Source organism: Paramisgurnus dabryanus, chromosome 16, assembly GCF_030506205.2.
Source record: "Paramisgurnus dabryanus chromosome 16, PD_genome_1.1, whole genome shotgun sequence".
NCBI lineage: Eukaryota > Metazoa > Chordata > Actinopteri > Cypriniformes > Cobitidae > Paramisgurnus > Paramisgurnus dabryanus.
Genome location: NC_133352.1, coordinates 35,854,601 through 35,876,058, shown reverse-complemented (window position 1 = coordinate 35,876,058; position 21,458 = coordinate 35,854,601).

Below are 21,458 nucleotides of genomic sequence, written 5' to 3'. Positions count from 1 at the left end.
TGAACATAAAGTTTATTTATTGGAAAGTTAAATTTTGCTTTTCCTTACGTTCGGTTTGGTGCAAGCATGAACATCCTTGTGAAATACTACTGTTATAATGGTCCTGGTCCTCTGCTCCTCAAGTCAGTTTGCTGTAGGCAATAAAACACACATACAAGTGTTAATCCAGAGACCTCTTTGCTGTTAACGGCAAACCCAACATTTGCAGGAGAGTTGAATTCATTCAGAGATCTGAGACGTCACACAACACACAGAGGAATAATGTGATTCTGGTGGAAAGAGCTCGGCCACTGCATGTATGCAAGTTTGGGCAAAACTATCCAAACAAATACCAAATTTATGTGGTCTAAGAGTACAGTGAAAATGCTTTTCTTGTTCATTTTATGTCAATGCTAAAAAATATATAGACATAAATATAATAACTCAAAGAGATTAGTTATTTAAATGCTGAAAATAGAAATGCAAAACATTCTGAAGTATCTTATTTAAAATATTTTTTTTATTATTTAATTGTCTTCATCAGACAGACAGCGCTTAATCATTGTTTATTAAGTCTATTTTATGTTTTGAAATGTTACTATATAATTTGCAAGTGCTTACATTACCCATATTACACACTGTACACTGTACACACTATACAATAATAATGATAATAATAATTACAGTATTTAAAACAAGACACAAAAATTGTGTAATTATTTGGAAATATTCTACTACTAAAATCTGATGTGTCCATTTTCAATTACTCAGCAATATAATCAGATATACTCATTTAATGAAACAAATAAATTAGAGACATACTGAATCATAAGAGAGACATTTGGAAATAAAGACTTAATATCTGATAAATCCCCATGACATTTTTTGGCATGTAACTTTCTCTCTAAACACATTTTACCTTCATTTATGAGTTGGGCGGAATGCCCAGAAAACCGTGGAGGTCATCCATACTGTCTTCCAGTCAGATTCCTTTAGGCTTCGTGTCAAACTGCAGGATTCATTCTAAGGATAAATGCATGTTATAAATCCAGACAGACTTTTAATAATGTGGCCTTGAATCTTTTCATGTGAAGAATCATGTGCTGATTCCTCACAACCTTCTTCCCAATCATAAACATTTATTTAGTACACAACCTAAAACCCTTTCCCCTTTTCTTTCCTGAATAAAATCATTTTCAAACCTTAAATTGTGAATAAAACTTTTACAAAAAGGAAGTGTGTAGCTCTTTGATGTACAATGATGTTTTCCTGTGCAATATTAATGTGGAAAAAAGGTTTGTATGTTTACCTGAAGAGCGTGCAGTGCTGCTATTCAACACAGTTTCGTGACATCGACTTCTGATTCAATGCTGAGGGCAAGACGACAACTTCCAGTCTTAACCTCTTCACATGACAGGCCTTAAACATAAAAATGATGTCAAAGTAACACAATATTCACAAATGATTCAGTAAATATCATCTGTTTGCACTTTATTATCTTACACAGCAACAGAATGAAGATATAATAAAACATCAACAAGCCAAAGTTCACGTTAAACATTTAAAACTAAAACAGTCTTCTTTCAAGCTCAAATGAAGAAAAGCTCGGCGTCTCTGGTATTGATCTTTCCTCTCGTTTGGCTGTGAGTGTAAATTGATTTTCGTGGAGGAATTTAATAAACAAATTGCTGCGTAGCGTTGCGTTCAGTGACAGAATTCCTGCACTCATCTGTACGCTCTATAAATGCCATAATGTCCTATCACCTCCACATGAATGTGAAAATAATGTCAAAGTGTATTGTGAATAAAATATGCATAAAAATCACATTGTTCAGTGAAAACAATACAACAATACATGGGCACTTACAAAATGTTATTTGGTGCATTGCCGAACATCTGCTGTGCAACCATTAATCACGCTTTGATTTATGTACTGGTTTATTTTTAATTGAGTTTGCAGGTACCACAGCAAAAATATGTCACTTGATGCGACCTTGGCAAAAATAATATTTCACAACAATGACTTAGATAAAAAAAGAATGATTTATGTCTGTAAATTTTTCATTTATCAGCAGTATAAATCATAAGAATCTTTCTGGAGGAGGTGGGAGGCAGGGGAACACATTTGCTGATGGTTTGGCAAGCCTCAGTTTCTCTGAGCTCAATGGGAAAGATGTGATGTCTGAATGAGACACGGCTAAAATCACACCTGAGATGTCATTTCCTGCAGAAGATACTTGGATCTAAAATGAGGAATATATATATGCTGATAGAAGAGCAACTTTGACTGAAATAACCACTCGTTACAACCGAGGTATGCAGTAAAGCATTTGTGAAGCCACAACACGCACAACCTTGCGGCAGATGGGCTACAACAGCACAAGACCCCACCGGGTACCACTCATCTCCACTACAAATAGGAAATAGAGGCTAGAATTTGCACAAGCTCACCAAAATTGGACAGTTGAAGACTGGAAAAATGTTGCCTGGTCTGATGAGTCTCGATATCTGTTGAGACATTCAGATGGTAGAGTCAGAATTTGGCGTAAACAGAATGAGAACATGGATCCATCATGCCTTGTTACCACTGTGCAGGTGGTGTAATGGTGTGGGGGATGTTTTCTTGGGACACTTTAGGCCCCTTAGTGCCAATTTGGCATCGTTTAAATGCCACGACCTACCTCAGCATTGTTTCTGACCATGTCCATCCCTTTATGACCACCATGTACTCATCCTCTGATGGCTACTTTCAGCAGGATAATGCAGCATGTCGAAAAGCTCCAATCATTTCAAATTGGTTTTTTGAACATGACAATGAACTCACTGTACTAAAATGGCCTCCACAGTCACCAGATCTAAACCCAATGGAGCATCTTTGGGATGCGGTGGAACGGGAGCTTCGTGCCCTGGATGTGCATCCCACAAATCTCCATCAACTGCAATAGCATATATAAAATAATATAAGCTCTTTTAATTTCCATAATGTACCCTCAACCCTAATTTCAGTCAATATCATTTTTATTAAAGTATTTACCGCATCTCAGATCCATGTCACGTTGATCAGACGATATGCTAATGTCAGCTATCTGTGTCCCATGCAAAGATCTTACATATCAACAAAACCTCCCTGTGCTCAACTTTCTGGAAATAGTTTGGTAAGACAGAGCCGTATGAAATCTAAACCTGGCAGCTACAGTAACATATGCTTCAGTTATTTACACAAACCACAGCCAAAACTGAAATAGGTGTCAGAGATCACAAATAATGTTGGCGTGCCAGGCAGGCTTTAAACTTTGGTTGTTGTTATTTGGGCATTAAAGTGCCTCGTCTGTCTGAATAAAAGTAGAAAATGTCACGTTTGCCAAAGATCTGCCAGCCAGAGATATTGCACTTCCAAAATAAATGTTCATCTGAGAGAAAAAAATGTAACTACCCAGAGAAACGTGTTGTTACAGAAGATTTACACAGGATTGATTTTTAAAGCCATATGGCCACGTGGAGGATAATTTGGCCTCTGCTGTGCCACTTTCACTGGGGATTACCATCAGCCAGCTGTCAGAGCACCGAAAAACTCACAAACACCTTAAAATAAGCATTACAGACTGAGACAAGACACAAATTGACCTGTGTGTGTGTGTGTGCACTTGGATTTCAGTTGGCTTTCGATCTTTTTTTAATGTAATGTTTTTCTGTATTTAATTAAAGTCACCATGCAATGACATCTGCAATCTATTTTAATTCTGTAATGTAATGTATTGAGCAAAAGACGTAGGACCGGACTCCATTTAATCCATCACAAATGGACTGTATCATGAAAAGTGGCCGCTTCATTTCAGAATGGAGCTACATGTGAACTGTAGAGCACAAAGGCACCAGCTGCACTTCTCAGGATTATTTTGGATGGGACATGGAGAATAAAGATCAAATTTGCTGTCTTAAGCATACTGATTTATGTTTCCCAAATGCTTTTCTCAAATCAAATTGCTTCACTGTCATAAACCAGCATTAAATTACTATTTTAAGGAATGCCTTCACAATAATAGCACAAAACAATGGCCAGTCAGCTATTTTGCTTTTGGTAAGTCATAGAGAATGAGACGTGGTCTGGGAACCATATGCTCATTTTCTTGTATTTGAGACGTGGTTATGAATGCCTAGAGCTGTTTATTGGGTGCTACGAATGTCTATCAAAAGAGTCTAGCTCATAGCCTATCATTTCAATTATAGACGGTTTCACGTGCACTGACGCGATACAAGTCTAGATCCGAACTTTACTTCCGGTTACGTTTTTTTTATTGGTCTGACTAGTTGCTAAACTGATCTCTTGAACAAATGCCTCGTCGAAAATAACAAATGTTTTGGTTTCCTACGTAATCTATGTGTTGTTTTTTGCTTGGTTTATAAATAAACTGTTTAAAGAACTTTGTTGTTATTTATTCTTAACCGAGTTTACCGGAAGCTATGTACGGACCACGACAGCCGCTTGTTTATGTTGTTACTGCTCAAACTGTCTATACCAGATGACGTATGTAGAGCGACATAAATTCAAACATAAACAACATTTATTGGGTACGTGTGCACTGTGCACACAGCTGAAAGCTATGCAACAAAACCGGTAGCTGTGTATTGATATTGAAAATCAACACAACTTAGTGGCACTGGGACAACCACAGTACAGGCATAATGACAATATGATATTAATAAATATCACTTACCATTTATAAGTTAATTGTACTTCTCAACGACGATGCCTATCAGGTTGGTCCTATAAAACTCTGTGACTAACATGTCTTACCATATCCAAACATCCTTCCATGTATATGACAGTGTTTAACGCCAAAAGTTGCTCTTTTTTTAAATAAACTTTCGTTCAAAACTACTTCGAACACTATCTAAGGCTGCAATGAAAAGTAATTTTGCGTCTGCTGCCGTGTTGGATAAACAAAACGGCTTCATTGTGTCGCATAGACGTCGTCTTTGTCTTGCTGCCCCCTCCCTGTTCTTTGATTAGTTCCCTATTTCAGGGGCAAAATTGGTCCATTGGTAAATAAATTTGCGAGCAAGGCAGCATGGGGAAACCTCGGCTAACTTATCACAAATTTAATGAAAGATTTTTCATTGGAATAACATGCACTTAATGCACTAATGTGTTCATGCAGCTCAACTGATACAGCATTGTGTTAGCAGCATGAAGGTCTTGGGTTCAATTCCACACTTAACAAAATGTATAGCTTGACTGCACTGTAATTCACTTTGGATATAAGCATCTGGCAATTGTATGAATGCATATGTAAATGAATTGTGTTTGGAATGTAAGTAGCATAGGTTAATATTGGTTTCATTGAAGCAAAAAATCTTGAGGCATGCTGAGTTTTTGCTGTGTGTGCGTGTGTGTGTGTGTGTGTGTGTGTGTGTGTGCCCTTGAAATTATGCATTGGCAGCTTGAGATTGGTGTATGTCTCTGCTCTGGATAAATTGGAAATGATCCAAAGGAAATTGAATTTGCAGGCTGAATGAGGGGGCAGGTGGGGGGAATGGATGAGTTCCCATAATGCATCTCCTTTGCTGCAGTATGGGAGTTATGCCACCACTAATGCCCAAGATTTTAAACACGTCAACAAAGAACAAGAGTTTGGGTGATGTGTATTGAACTTTGTTTCTCACATAGATTTAACACTTTCATTAGCACAGAGGGACAGACTGTACTGGATATATGACAATGGTTTCATGCAGGTCTGAAATATTTGATATTGATTATATTTCTTAAAAACAGAGGCGACTGTGCTTTCGCAGCCTATAAGGACCAAAGCTATGGAATAGCTTGATGCCTCCCATTAGATCCGCCCAAACTTTGACACTTTTTAAAACATCTCTGAAAATGCATTTCTTTATATTAGCTTATACCTTGATACAAGTGAAGTCTATCAACGCCATTTTGTGGCATAATTTTGATTACCACAGAAATAATTTTAACTTGAAAAATGAAACAGTAAGACTTAACATTATAAGATAAGATTGTATGTTACTATAACAAGAATTTTTGGTGGTGATCAACATATGTCAATAAAAGCGTTTTGCTACAATCTATTACATTAGCAAGTTCATAAACAATCTGTGTCTTCTTGCCTGAATACAATTCACAATGTCCCAATGTTTAACATGACAACAATGTTTTTGAACATTTTCATGTACACATGACAACGCTGTCAGCAAGTAAAATGCTGCATATTGTGTGCCAGGCCAGTAGATGGCGATGTTACTTTGTAAGGAAGCATTACACGCCTGCACAGATATGCTTTTTTAAGATCGATAAACACAAACATTAACACGGCAAAAGCATTGAGCGACTTTGTTTAGACAGATTATGAAGAAGGTTTATTACAACAAGTGACGAGCACCAAAATGGGTAACACTTTATTTTACGACCCGCAAAGTACCGCGTAATTAAACCGAATTTACAGCGTACCTATTTGTAACAACAGAGTACCTCTACAGTACGTACTTGTAGTTATAAGGGAATAATATTTTAAGTTTGGGGTAATAAGGGGGTAAGAATATATGGAAAATTATTCTCTAAGTATTTCATAACTACAGGGTACATATTGTAATATTACGTGGTATGTATGACTTACGTCTATGGGTAATATGGTCTATGTGTAATATGTTTTTTTTTTCATATTTGCTACTTACCTGATGAAGTGTTTTGTATAGCCTACAGTTGATGTCTACAAGCCACGTCGGCAAATAAAATATAACACACAATAAAATAATAGCAACTTGTACCTCTTTGATCTGTATATGTATACAGGAGTTACCAGGTAACTCTTATATTTGCGGGCTGTAAATTGAAGTGGGGCTTATTCCCCGATTGTTCGGTGTATGTACCAGGTAACTCTCATATTTGCGGGCTGTAAACTAAAGTGGGGCTTATTCCCCGATTGTTCTGTGTATGTACCAGGTAACTCTCATATTTGCGGGCTGTAAACTAAAGTGGTGCTTTGTTCACCTCTTGTTATAGGGTAAATACCATAAACATACAGAATATTGTTATTTTTATTTTAAAACAACTTATTTCAAAACATCTTTAAAACACTATAATTAAGCCAACACTTAATGTTTATTATCACATAACTTTTATTTAAAATAAAAAGTCATGACAATTTTTCATTGTTTTTGCGGCTTGGCTTCCTCTGTTGGTGTTCTTGTCCACTCGGATGATGAGTTGATGTCGTCTCACAAATGCTGTTCTGCATTACATATATAAAAAACATAAATGAAAGCCTTCAGTAAATGTTTCTTCACTGTGCCTTGACAGAAACAGAGTTTTCTAAGCCAGTTACGTTTATAAATTTTAGGCTTACTTATGTGCTAGCTAACCGGCTACCGTTAGCAACTTTCTTGAAAAACATTGTTTGAAATGCGTGAGTCATGTATTAACAAAACCAGTCACCTTATCCAGCATGCGGAACCTGCTAACATCACTCGCAGCTGTACTCCACAGTGTAGAACGTTTTTAAAACCTCTTAAAGAAATTTCACCTCAGGATCGCGTTCCAGCAAACCTCCTGGAGACACGGCCGCGCGTTCTACACCTGCGCACTAACCTACGCATGTAGTCGTCTTTTGCTTTAGCGGGAGCTGATATCTGCTGTTTTTTCATTCTGGTTTGCCATTTCATAAATTATATTTGGCTAAAATACTTGTGTTTACAGTAAATAAATTGCAAAGCACCACTTCAAATATGTCCGCAAATGTAGGAGTTTCCTGGTAAATAGGGAATAAGTTGCTATTTGTATTGTACTTACCTTAAAAAAAAGATAACCACATTAAATCAGCTGGACTTTTGTTATTAAAAGCAAGTAATATAGGCTACTAAAATAAAAGTGATATGCTGTTATATTTATTTGCCGATGTGGCTCGTAGACATTGACTGTATACAACATTCAGTAGTCAATATGAAAAATTCACAATAAAAAATAAATAAAACATAATTTCCCCATAGACTTGACTAAGTCATACATACCACGTAATATTACAATAGGTACCCTGTTGTTATAAAATACTTAGAGTATAAATAATTTATAATTCTTCATATTCTTACCCCCTTATTACCCCAAACTTAAAATATTATTCCCTTATACCTACAGGTTACCTACCCTGTTGTTACAAATAGGTACGCTGTAAATTCGGTTTAATTACGCGGTACTTTGCGGGTCGTAAAATAAAGTGTTACCCCAAAATGTCATAAATTTTGTTGGAAAAGCGTAAATAAACTCAGTAACTTGAGCAGCAAAAACACATGTAGGTCTCCATTTTTGTTTCGGTTATACTCGTGCATACGTATAGACTGAATTAACCCAAGCGCATGATGTCACCGTTATTATAGATTCGCATTACGTTTACACATAGACGTCAAGTCGTTGTTTTAAAAACATGCACTTTGAAACCTGCTTTAGTGTTTTCGGGACCCCGAATTGCCTCTGTGGTGTAAACAAACAGCCAAACCACATAAAAACGTTCCTATTTACGGCTGAAAACATTGTTGTGTTAACGTCCCCTTATAGGTTGAGATGTTGAGTTGGATATCATGGGAAATGTCAGTTTTTTAATGCACAATACATAACCTGCAATTTCATGTTTCAAACAGCGATGGCAACAGAAATATGAACTGCAACTTTATCAATTGCAATACATTATCTCTATTATCTAACCTGTACTGAAATGTAATTTTCTCTAAAGATTCACATCAAGGTCAAAAGTGCGATATTCCAGCTGTTTTATTAACAAAGTAAATGAAGTGGCAGCAGAATCTGATCTGTCTTTATTCTGACAGCTGTGCCTTTCTGTTGATGAAGGCCATCATCACTCACCGCCTGACGCTTCGCTGGCTGTCGTTCATCACCGCAGTGAACTCTTCATCACAAATGCCTCTAACAAATAACAAGTTAAGATGCATGAGAGCAGCTCACAACTACTTTACATTATTAATTAGTGAAACACATTGAGTAAATGACTTACCGGCATCGGTGGCAAGGTTGTGATGTTTAATATTTCAGCTCTTAAACCACAACACAACTGAGTGAAGCGGATATATACAGTAGTGATCAATATTTGACTCAGCATTTCGCCTTCATATACCAGCTAGACCATTCAAGGTCTGATAGATTTCCAGTAGGTGTCTGATTGTAGGTCAACTGTTGCTAGAGACTAAACAACCTCTTTTATCTGCTGAACAAGTTATCTGCCAGGGGTCCTAAAAATCCTTTATCTGCCAAAGAGAATTTTGTTTATCAGATCATCTAAAACTAGGTTTGCCCAGCTCCTCAACTTGATGATATTTTTTTATGCTTGATTTTATGCTCAAATTGTTATGCCAAAACTATAATTTGTAATGTAATTAAAATGTATTACATAAAAAATGCAAAATAGAGCAATTTTTACCTGCAGTCTCATAACAGGTGGGTAAACAATAATTGTTATTCTGTATAATACACAACACCTGCCAAATACAGACTTTAATGAAAAGAGCTGAAAATAATTTAATGAAAAGAGAGAAACTGTTTTGTGTCATTATTGAATTTTGAAGCGGTCTTTGGGTTAAGGCCAGTTTGGACCTGAAGAAATTAAGGCCAGTTTGGACCTGAAGAAATACCAGCAGCATTAGAGAGAGAGAGAGAGAGAGAGAGAGAGAGAGAGAGAGAGAGAGAGAGAGAGACTATACTATAAATATTCAGTCACTTCTCATTTCAAAAACAACTATCATTTGTTGGTCCTAAAACAAAATTACTGTCTACCATTTAATAAATACAGTATAGTCCAAACCCCTTAATGGATGAAGCTCACAATAATGTCTACTTTAAGTCCATTAAGATACTATGAGAATATAATGAATATTCATTAAGCATAATGAGAAATGAGAATAACACTGAAAACTATGACATCCAGACGCATTATCTGGATTTACGTAAGTTTAGGGGAAAAGTGCATAATTATACTAAAGCTTTACTTCAAGCTAAATATCAGCTCTTATTTATTACTTATCATTTTGTGTTGAAACATGACATTTATTCATTCGCAGTAGCAGAAACTTTTATCCAAAGAGAATTACAAATGAGGGAGTATTTAACATTTTTACTTAAAACAAATAAGGATGTCCTACTTGAACCCTTCGGAAAAAATTTACCATAGTTGAACCATGATTAGTTTGGTAAAACCATGGTACAGATTTGATCGTAAAGTGTGCGTATGCAAAAATCTACGGCAAAGTCCATATATATAAAAACTGTCTTTGAAGTGGAAAAGATCTGAAAGTTCTTATCTGCGCACAAAGAAACTAATAAAACAAGAAATTTTGCGAATCAGGCTCGTTCAAATCCTCAGTGATTAACACACAGTGTCAGCAACTCATCCGTCCGTATCGTCAGCAATCCTCGCCTCGGCAATCATCGACAAACTTCGTCGGTTCTTTTTAAGTCTGACGGGCTATTTCGGTTGTGCGTCCTGCGTCATTAACCCACAACCTATGCTCAAAACTAAAGTTCGATTCAGTTAGAATTGTGAACTGGCTCGACCGGTTACTTCCTGAGAACCGGCTCAAAAGAACGATTTGTTCAAGAACCTAACATCACTAGTTCATTTGTGATTTATAGATTTTACATCTAAGAGAAAGGGGTTCACACGTATGCATTTTTGATAAATGATCGTAAGATCAAATGTAGGATGGTTTCTACGCAGCATTGAGGCCCCAGGTTGATTTTGTAGTGACTTTATGTCTTGTCTTTTGAAGTGTTTAGTGGGGATGCACCAAATCCGGATGTTTTTTATTCGGTATTCGGTTTCGGCCGAATCTTAAACAATGGATTCGGTATTCGTCCGAATACCGAATCCTACTCACATCCATTTTGACAATTACCATAAGCCTATGCATAATGAAAGCGATGCGGTGCGATGCGCTAGTTTATTCCAGGTGCGTCCACGAAATGTGAACCGCCCCTAAGGCGCACCGAAAAAAAAAAAACGCTTATCTCCACGTCAGCACCCGATGTGTGTAATCAACGGCCGCGTGACGTCGACCAGCCTAGGGTTCGGTTTGATGGAAAAAAATCTAAGATTCGGCCGAACCCCGTCAAAAAAGCCCACTATTCGGCTGAATCCTGGATTCGTTGCATCCCTAGTGTTAAGTGTATGTCATGTTTCATGCCCTGTTAAGTTTTTGATCTTGAAGAGTTTGTTGTTTTGTCTACTCGTGTTCGTTGAATAAAGTGTTCCTGACCATTTATTTCGATCTGCTTGAGATCAGACCACCTCAGTCAGAGTTTACGTACCATAGATATATATAAACAGAACCATGGACTTTATTTCCAGCTCATGCATACTGACACTGCAGCAAATATAACCAAAAACATCACAGATGTGCAGACTGTAGTATAATGAAAATAAGAGTTTTACCTCAGAGGAAAAGCAGAACGACACCAATGTGAAGGAGGTTGATGGATTCAGGCCTTTGAGAGGAGAAGCAATTCCTGGTAATGATAGACAGCTGTGAGGAGACAATAGGTTGCTAGGCGACAGCATGTCGAACAGACAGGTATGTCATGGTGGCCAGAATGAACAGAGAAAGTGGCATTACCCTGAAGACAGAAAGAGGAACGTTTAGTGAGAACGATGGGGTGTGGACTGTTTGTCTTTGTGTCTCAGAGACTGATGAGACTTTATTTCAGCTGTTGACAGGTGTGTTGTACAGGTGAATGACCACAGACCTTTCTGGACACAAATGCTGCTGTTGACATAACCCTGAAATGTGTCATGGTTCACTCATATTGAGGCAATATCACAAATCTCAAACAGTATCTTAATCTAAATAAATGCCACTAAACCTCTGTCAAAAACGAGATCCCGGCCATTCAGAAATAACTCTTTGTTGGCAGAATCCATTAAACGGCACATACGAGTGCATGTGTGTTGGTGAAATGTGGGCAGTATATCTCTGTCTCTGTGCAGGGATCAGCACAAATGACTCTCTTGTTGCTTTAAGCAGATGAACATCTACAGGGAAAGTTCACAGAGAGATATTTAATGCTGGATTTGTAACCTGCAGTGACATTACTCTTTTACACAGCGATCTGGCATAAAGCCACCAGAGCATCCGGCCTGCTGAGACAGCGGTATGTGATGTGGTCTGACTGATCCTCCGCTGGTGTCTAATTTTATATTGTAGAGTTAACTTATTGATTTATTGTTGGAGCTTTACAGAGATATGGACTTGGATTGTTTATTGTTTAACGCCATCTATGGCTATATCCATGGTTGATGTTAATCCACACAAGGACAATCTGGCATCTCAAATTTACCTAACCTGCATTCCTCTGGACTATGGGAAAAAAAATCTGAGAACCCAAAGTCAACCCACAATGACACGGGGAGAAGATGCATGCAAACAGAAAGACCTGACCCAGCTAAGAATCAAACTGGGGATTTTCTTGCTGTGAGCACTGGTGTCAAAATTATTTCAGGTAAAAATTATAGATAGGGTTTAAAGAACACCTATTGTCCAATTCACATTTTTTCATTTACTTTGGTGTGTAAGTTTGTATTAAAAGGATAGTTCACTTTAAAATGAAAATTCTGTCATCATTTACTCATCCTCATGTTGTTCTAAACATGTATGCATTTTTTTTCTGATGAACACAAAAGAAGATATTTTGACAAATGATGGTAAACACACAGCAGTAAGTGACCATAGACTTACATAGTAGGAATAAAAAGATATGATGGAATTTAATGGTACCGTCAACTGTGTGCTTACCATCATTTATTAAATTATTTTCTTCATCATTTATCACAATACTGCCAAAATATTTTTTCCTACTATGGAAGTCAATTGTCACTTACTGCTGTGTGTTTACCAACTGAGCCACTTTGTAACCAAGAGAGTTATTGGACACAGCTGGAAAGGTTTTTTAGCACAAAGCATCTGAAAAGTTAATTTAAAGTCCAAATGAATGAAAGTTATTATTCCTCTCCATCATACACTTTTATTTCATTCAAACATCTGCATTTTTAAAATAATCACGTATTATGACAGCCAATGGCATTTAGCCTCACTGACAGAAAAGCAAACAGCAAATCAGATGAATGACCTGCTGCAGGGGGATTCATTCAAACCCGGTCTTTATGCAAAGCTATTGTATGACTTCAGGTAATTTTTTTTTTCTTACAGGTGAATAAATAACAAAACTTGCACGGTGACTCAATGGTGAATCCCTATGGTTCAGTCCATATGGTGCCAAATCCATAATGCTTCTTAAACAATGAAACAGTCAGGTTTTCGCTACCACTACACAAAAACATATATAGTTACAACAAGAAGACTACCATCACTAATCATTTGACTTATGAAAGCTTCAATGGGTAAACTATTACTTATTACCCAACACATGCTATTAAACAACAGCAACTTATTGTCTTACATTGTCTTCTAGTTTTTTATAGCCTTCATGCTCATACACATCTCCTGTATCAATGCGAAATTAGTTTCATCAAATTCTGATGGCATTTCAGCTGATACTTTCAGATATTCATAGCAACTCAGATGTTGAGAGAGGCGGTGCTGTTTATAGAGCTGTATATTAGCCATGAAGGTTTTATTAGAACATCATGTTTTTGATATGCTATCTACGAGTGTGAGAAATAAATGGGGGTATTTTTTTGATTCATGAAAAGGCAGACTGTCTTTGTGTTGTTTTGTTTCTTCAACGACCAAACTTCATTTTATATATGGAAATCCATCATTTTTATCCAAGGTTATGGAAGAGTCAAGCCGGGAATAATTCCAGAAGATGGAGGGGTTTAATGCGGTTTTATCGAGTAGAAAGACAATTTACATTGCTATTTGTGATGCCTGAATCATTTCAAACAAGCATGAGGTAAATGGCCATCCATGCCGACATCTTTACAGGCCAGTACACACAGTTTGGTAAACAACACACACACACACAGATTCTGCTTTAAAAAACGGATAGCTTGCGTTTTCTGAATACTTTATAAAAGGTTACAGCTTAATAACCGTATCATGTGGCTTTTCAGATGTGATATTAGTTTATCAAATGATCAGATGTATGATTTTTGCATGCAAAAAAAAGAAAAACTATTTTCAGTAGTTACACTTAAATCATACAGCAATGAAGCTCAATTTATAGAAAACATTATAACATGCATGCAATGAAAACACTGATTTAATTTTCATTTCGAATCAGTTCAAGGAGTTAAGGGAAGATAACATCAACATGTCTTGTATATTTTAATATTTTCTTCAAACTTGAATACATCCAGCAAATAAGTTGTGTCAGAGATGAAAACTGATTTTTTTTCTGTTCTGAATAAAAGCACTGATAAGTTGTGACTTATTTCTGATTAAACCATACACATCCACGAAAGAGTAAAGTGTCAAGTGTTCAGTTCATAAGGTGTTAAGAATCTCTGTTTATCCTCTTACTTCTCAGAAGCGCTGAGAACAAACAACATTATTTAAGGGTCATACAATGCTTTCAGGTTTTGCAGGACATTTTATCCCAGCACCTGTTGCAAGCATTGAGGTCTTAAAGGTCTTCTTTAACTCTTTCCCTGCCATTGACAAGTTGTCTTGTCAATTAAGAAAAAAAAAACATTTCCCTGCCAATGACGCTTTCCTGATGACTTTTTATGGTAATCTGTAATTCTGCACTTACCCAATAATAAAAAACTGAAGCATCAACTAATTTAACAATATTTTAAACTCCGTGTATGTTTTGCTTATAGGTCTGAATCTGATCTCTAACAAAATTCCTCTAAAAATGCAATTATTTCAGCTTTTTGCTCAAAATTTTGTATTTTTGAAGAAACCTACCCAGATTTAAGAGGTTATAAAAAGAGAACAAAAGAAGATAGGATGACATTTTTTTCTTTTTGTTTGTTTAAAAGCAGAGGGTCTTGTATGTTTATGTATTTATAGAAGAAAATTTTCTTGGAAAGCATTTTGTGAAAATCACAAAAAATGCTGGCAGGCAACTTAAAAAAAAAGGCTGGCGGGGAATAAATTAAATGTCCTTTTTTCTGGAAAGATGACAACAAACATCTTCAGAACTATTGATTTTTAATCAGACTCCTTCATTCTCATCTTACAAGGACGCACATTTAAATAGCATTTTATACTTTAATTAACCTTGTCATCTTATGTGAAACAATAAGAAGCATATTTAAAATGTTACTGGTCCTACAGTAGTCTTTCTTTATTAGTAAAAATCACAGGAATAACACACGTGTGAATATCAAATACTACACACTCAACGTTTTATTTCAGACAGACCATTTCACTGATCACCTGTGAGTCAAACTGTCTGTATAAAATGGCAGTTTCTGGTCAGAATAAGCTGTGAAGTGGATGATAGCCAAAGCCTGACTATGTAAGAATACCTATTATCTTTAGCTAACATGATTGTCCCTGATTCCTTCAGATGAAGTCATAATGACAAAACGTTCTTCTGTCGACTGTAATCTCTGGGAGAAAACCTGTCACAAAAGGACTGAAACAAAGACCACGGGAGCATAGAAAGAGGTTATCATGACCCTCTGAGAATAAGAAAGAACTCATTCAATTACTACTGCTCATTTCACACATGCATGCACGCACGCACGCACACACACGCACATGTATACACACACACACACACACACGCGCACGCACACGCGCACGCACACACGCACACTGTATGAAGCGTCTGGCTGTTATCTTGCCCTTTACAGAAGGCTGCTGTCAGCAAGCATTCATTAACATCTAAGCTCACATGATCGCGTCACAATGAAAATATGAAAGACATGAACCTCAGTCCATACTGTCACTGGACACTGAGTCTAGTTCAGACATTTAAATCAAGAAAAGGAAAATATCTAACACAAGAGAAACATTATTGCTGCCCATACTCTTAAAAACAAAGGTGTCTAAAGAAACTTTAACATCCACAGATATGCATGACTATATTACACAAAAGGTTCTTTAGATTATTAAAAATGTATTTTTAAGCACTTTTTGTGTGTGTAGGGTCATGGATTAAAACATTAAAAATTGCTGCAGGAAGTTAAAACAACTTGGTTTTGCAAGTGAATTCAACATCTTACTTTAACTGCTTTGACTTGTGATAAGTTGATGCAACTTAAAAAAGAAGTTGAAATTATATTTTGATTTGACAAAAATGCTGCATTTTTTTACAGTATGAACATCTGACATTTTAGTGCTACGGATATGAATGTGAGATTTTACCTGGCTTGCAGTAAAACAGAGAAAACTGAATTATTTTCTAAAAAACGAATATCATACAAAGGTCTGGGTGAAAACCTTTAAATTGGGCCTGTAACCGATCACACACTATAAGAATTTTTTTATCAACATACAGCAGAGAGAAGCTATAATCACCAACAAAGGATTTTCTATTAAATAAAGTGTGTTCAATACTTATTCCTTGTGTCATTTCACTTTAAATATTATGACTCAACTTGTATACTTAAATGTTCAGATTTCTTTCTTTGTATGAATTCAATATTTGGCTTGATGGTTACTTCTGGTGGAATTTTTGTGGCAATAGCTCACTTAGAAATCCCCTTACTGATAAAAATGCTGATGTGTCAAATACTTATTTTCCCCGCTGTAAGTTTTTTGTTTAACTTAACAAATTAAGTTAAATAATTTCAACCTGTTTTTAAGTTATGACAACTAGATACTTGTCAAAAACGTAAAATATTAGGTTCAATTGACTTGCATAAACAATTTAAACATGCACACAGCACTGCAGCATTACTCACGGTGAGGAACCTACAGAACAACCGACTGCAGCAGACACCCAAATAACCACATTATGTACTAATACCATCTTAGCAAACACAATGAAACACCTTGACAACCACTCCCTACACCTAAATCATTGGTTCATACTACCTGATCTTCATAAATATTTTATAAGTTGGCTAATTTGTTTGAATTCGTACAAAATGAATCATACAAAAACATACGATTAATAGGAAAAAACAATACTGTAACCCCACTCCTAACATTTTGCATTGTACAAAGAAACTTTACAGTAAACTCTAAGAAAGGATGTGTTCATTTTTACACATCGTTTTGTGTTATCCTTTTTAACACATTATTTTTTATTTTATGTGTTATTTTGTGTTGGTTTTGTGTTCAAATAAATAAAAGGGACAACACAAGATGTATTTAAACAACACAAAGTGTGTTGTTCCAATAATAACACAGAGATCTGTCTAGTTAGGGAACTAGACACAAAATGTGTTGTTTTAAGAATGTAAATACATTTTTAAACAAACAGTAGAAAAACAATATATAGGAAAAAGTCATGATAATTTCATGGTGGTACCCAAGAAAAATGTATTATTATGTTTCTATACTTATTTGGTGAAATCGTAATACTTTTTCAAGAGGACAAAGCTGATTTTGGACTGAGAGAGATAATCAGAAAAACAGAAAGCTGATGATTGTGTTGTGGTTGTCTGTGAGCTAATCCTAATTTTACCTCTGATATAAATCAGATCACACAGCCCACACAGCTGTAGTCATGGAGACCGACCTGCAGCATCATCCAACTAAAGAAAATTCTCAGAATATACACAGAACAAACACACCTGAATATAAAAAATAAACACTGTTAGCATGAATCATCCTGAGAGCTCAGTCAAATTACATTTATAGCTTGCATTGTGAGTTAAGCACACTATAATAATGTCAAGCAGCTTCTGAACATTGTGTATAACAGACAAACAGAAGAACCAGACTCTGTGAGTTTGACTCTGATGAGAAAATCTGGAAAAATCTGATGAGAAAATTATTGATAGTATGCTACCAGGAAAACCAACAACAGGAGAAATGCATAAGGAATAACAGACCACTGAATTATTAAAAATAAATACACAGCCTAAGGTGATGATGTGGCCACAACATGACACAGGCATGATATAATAAATAATTCAACAAACCAGAGTCAAATATTTTACTTGCAGCAAAGTTGCCACAACTCAACCATCTTTCAGTTGTATGCCGCTTTTGTTTCTGTATGCATGTGCAAGATCAGTGACAACCGGTGACTTCTTTTACAAAATATGTGTTTGTTGCGTCATGTGAGCCATGTGCATCATGGGTCTTGTCAAATAAGTGTCTGCTGCACACACATTGAAAGGATTTATAAGAGACGTTCACATTTACAAAATACTCGCAAGACACTCCCTTAACACTAAACTCGAATTACACATGAGATTATACGAGTATCTGGCAAACACAAGCATCACTTTTATCATAAACTTTTTGGATGCGTGTGCAGCAGAAATGATTTTGACAAGATCAGATCCGATTCCTGGCCTTCTGGGGGCCCTAAGCTACTTTGTGAGGGGACCCTGTTATCAAGTTCATAAAAAACACTCACTGTCTCTGCTTAAATTTAGCTATAAACAAAATGTTAACTAAAACACGTATCATCATATATCTGTACATTTTTGCCACATGTACCCTATACATTACTGTGACACTCATCAGAATACTTCCTTTGACACGTTTTCTGAAAAACCCTACTGTATATCTGTTACATTAGTACTTAGAAAAGAAGGTCTACTGCCAAATATATATTCTTAAGAGATGTAGAACATCAGGGAAACAAATTTAAAATTATGAATAAAATAAAACCAAAATAGTTGTCAGATTAACTATAACAAACAACTCAACAGATTTTGTTTAAAAACTAAGGCATGATCAGACTATACAGATAAACATACCAAAATAAATAAATAACTCTCTAAATATGCAAACATTAGACCTTATGTGCATTGTTTTGAAATGCTAACAGGTCACACAACATCTTGCATGAATAAATGTATTTTTTTTAACACATATGAAAGATTTTGATTATTAATGTGTAAGCATTTCTAACAAAACACACTGAATCTAGGGATTTGGACTGCAGTGTTTGTTATAAATCTATTGCATGGTTAGTCAAGACTAAATAGGAAGTTAAAACATTAATGTGTTCTTAATCTTTTTCCTTTACTTTCATGGCGCTTGTCTTTCCTGCTCCGGGCCGATAACATTAAGTCATTTCCAAATAAAGATGCATGTCGATAGGCGTGTCAACCGCATGTGGAGATTCATAATTTCAAATGGCTCTGGCAGCACAATGATGTCACTCGCCAGCTGGTCTGTGCTGCGCTGCATGAAGTTAAGAACAAGGGGGCCCCCTAGTGGTGCGGGGCCCTACGCAGCTTGCGTAGCCTGCGTATAGGGAGGATCGGCTATGGACAAGATGCATGATGCACTTGTTAACATGACGCGCCAAACACATATCTTGACATGACAAATGACAGGCTAAATACATGTTGTGACAAGCTTTTCCTCCAAAAAAAAACCCACATCACCCGCTACTATGTGCAAGAGAGCAACTCATAAAAGTTCAAAAGCAACTTCTATGGCACCTTTATTTTTTAAAAGTGTACACTAAAAGGGTTTATCTGCTTAATACAGATAATTATGTTGGATATTTTTTAATTTATACTAACAAGTGAATATGAATATATTTATAATCCAAGCTATACCCCTAACCCTTAAAAATCTTGGATTTTTGTTCACTGAAATTTTGTTCTCCAGAACTGAAGAAATGCAATTGTATTAGACTTCAGACTTAATATGATGCCTTGAAAAGCTGTTCAGATATTGAGCGTCCTGCACTTTCAAACTCCATCTATCATAAATATATCAAACTCTAATGTCCTTCACTGTGCCTGAGCAAAACCTTTAATAAATATCTTATGAAACACAACATGGAGATTTTACAGAAAGACATACACACAATGAAAGGGAATTTTGGACAGAAACAACCTATGACGCATTTTGCAGCCTCATTACGGCACAGCGGAGTAACAGAATAACTCGTGTCTCTGTCCAACATGCCAGGCCATGACAAGACAAGCAACTAAAAAACAAACTTTCACAACACCTTAAAAATGACAAAATCAGTTCTTTAAGAGGTGGTCACTCCGAAAGATAAGGGCAGTTTTGATGGCAGGGCTTTTGGGAAACGCTCACTGCCTCTGCCGTAATGAAGGTCTCACAGGCGTTTTGCATGTGAATGATCAACTGTCAGCTTTCATTTGGTAAAAAGGTTAGCACTGTCTGTCCTTGTCAAAAAACCCGAAGCAGTCGGATGACAGAATGAACAGGGAATTGTTGCTCTTTTCCGGCGCGATATCCTAACAAACTCTGTGTCTCTGCGATCCGAAGTGTGTCGGGATCTTACAGCACAGCGCTTGTCACACCGAAGAGCTTTATCTGCGTTCACCGTTCTCCTGTGAAGCTATTGTCTCTCCAACTCTGTGACATATCACTGAATTAACTCAAACTCCTCTAAATATGTCACGGCTCATGTCTCATGCAGGCCAACAGCCGCCACTAATGCTCATAAATCTAAATGTTGTCAGGCTGCGAGATGCATCGTGAATTAAATATGTGCAAGCCAAGGCCTGTGGATGAAATTTAAACGTTCCTTCATCCGGTGTCGCCCCACAGTTTGCTTTGAGAGAAAATATCTGTGATGAAGCGACGCTGTTAGCTTATGAAGTTTCAATTCAAATGTCTTAATAAAAAAAGTTTTTCCTAAGAAACAGCTTTTAACATGCAAAGCATAGAAGCGAAAGACCAGCTGTGAGAGAATAAATCAGACGTAGCCTTTAGCCCTCGCTAATCAGAGGAACGTCAGGACAAAGATGCACAGAGAGAAAGAGACATCTGTGTGTGTCTGTATGTGTGTGTATAAGCATTCATTTAAAAGTGAACCGCAGGTCTTGTGTTGTGCTGAATTGAGAGCGTGTGTGCAGATGGTTATGCGTGCACATTATAGCAGGACTTTAAATAAATAGACAAGAAATGATTACTCAGAGGGAACAATCTCATATTTGGGTCCTCAATCATGAAATCATTTATTAAACCAAACCCTTAATGCTGAAACCCATCCTGTGCATGATCTACATGTGATCCGTCAAACTCACGCCTCTTACACTTTCATTATATTGAAAGAGCAGCCGGGGTATTCAAGCATCCCTAGTGTGTTTCATGGACAGAAGTGTCATTTATGAGATAAACAGGCAATCTTTTAATGTCACATTAGGCTTGAAAAGTAAAATTGAATCTAACTTTTATACTTTAAAGCCATGCTGTTTCTGCATATACAATGTTTATCTTGAGTACCTATAGAGTAGTATTACATCCTTCAGATCTCCAAAGAATCTTTAGTTTAATCAGATTTATAAAAGACAGATCAGCTCTAGCCATTCTTTCCGAAAACGCACAAAAACTTTTGGGAGGAGTCACGAGCTGCGGGAGGAGCGAGTCACGAGCTGCGGGAGGAGCGAGTCACGAGCCAAGCAACACTGGATAACTTATGATTCACTACATGT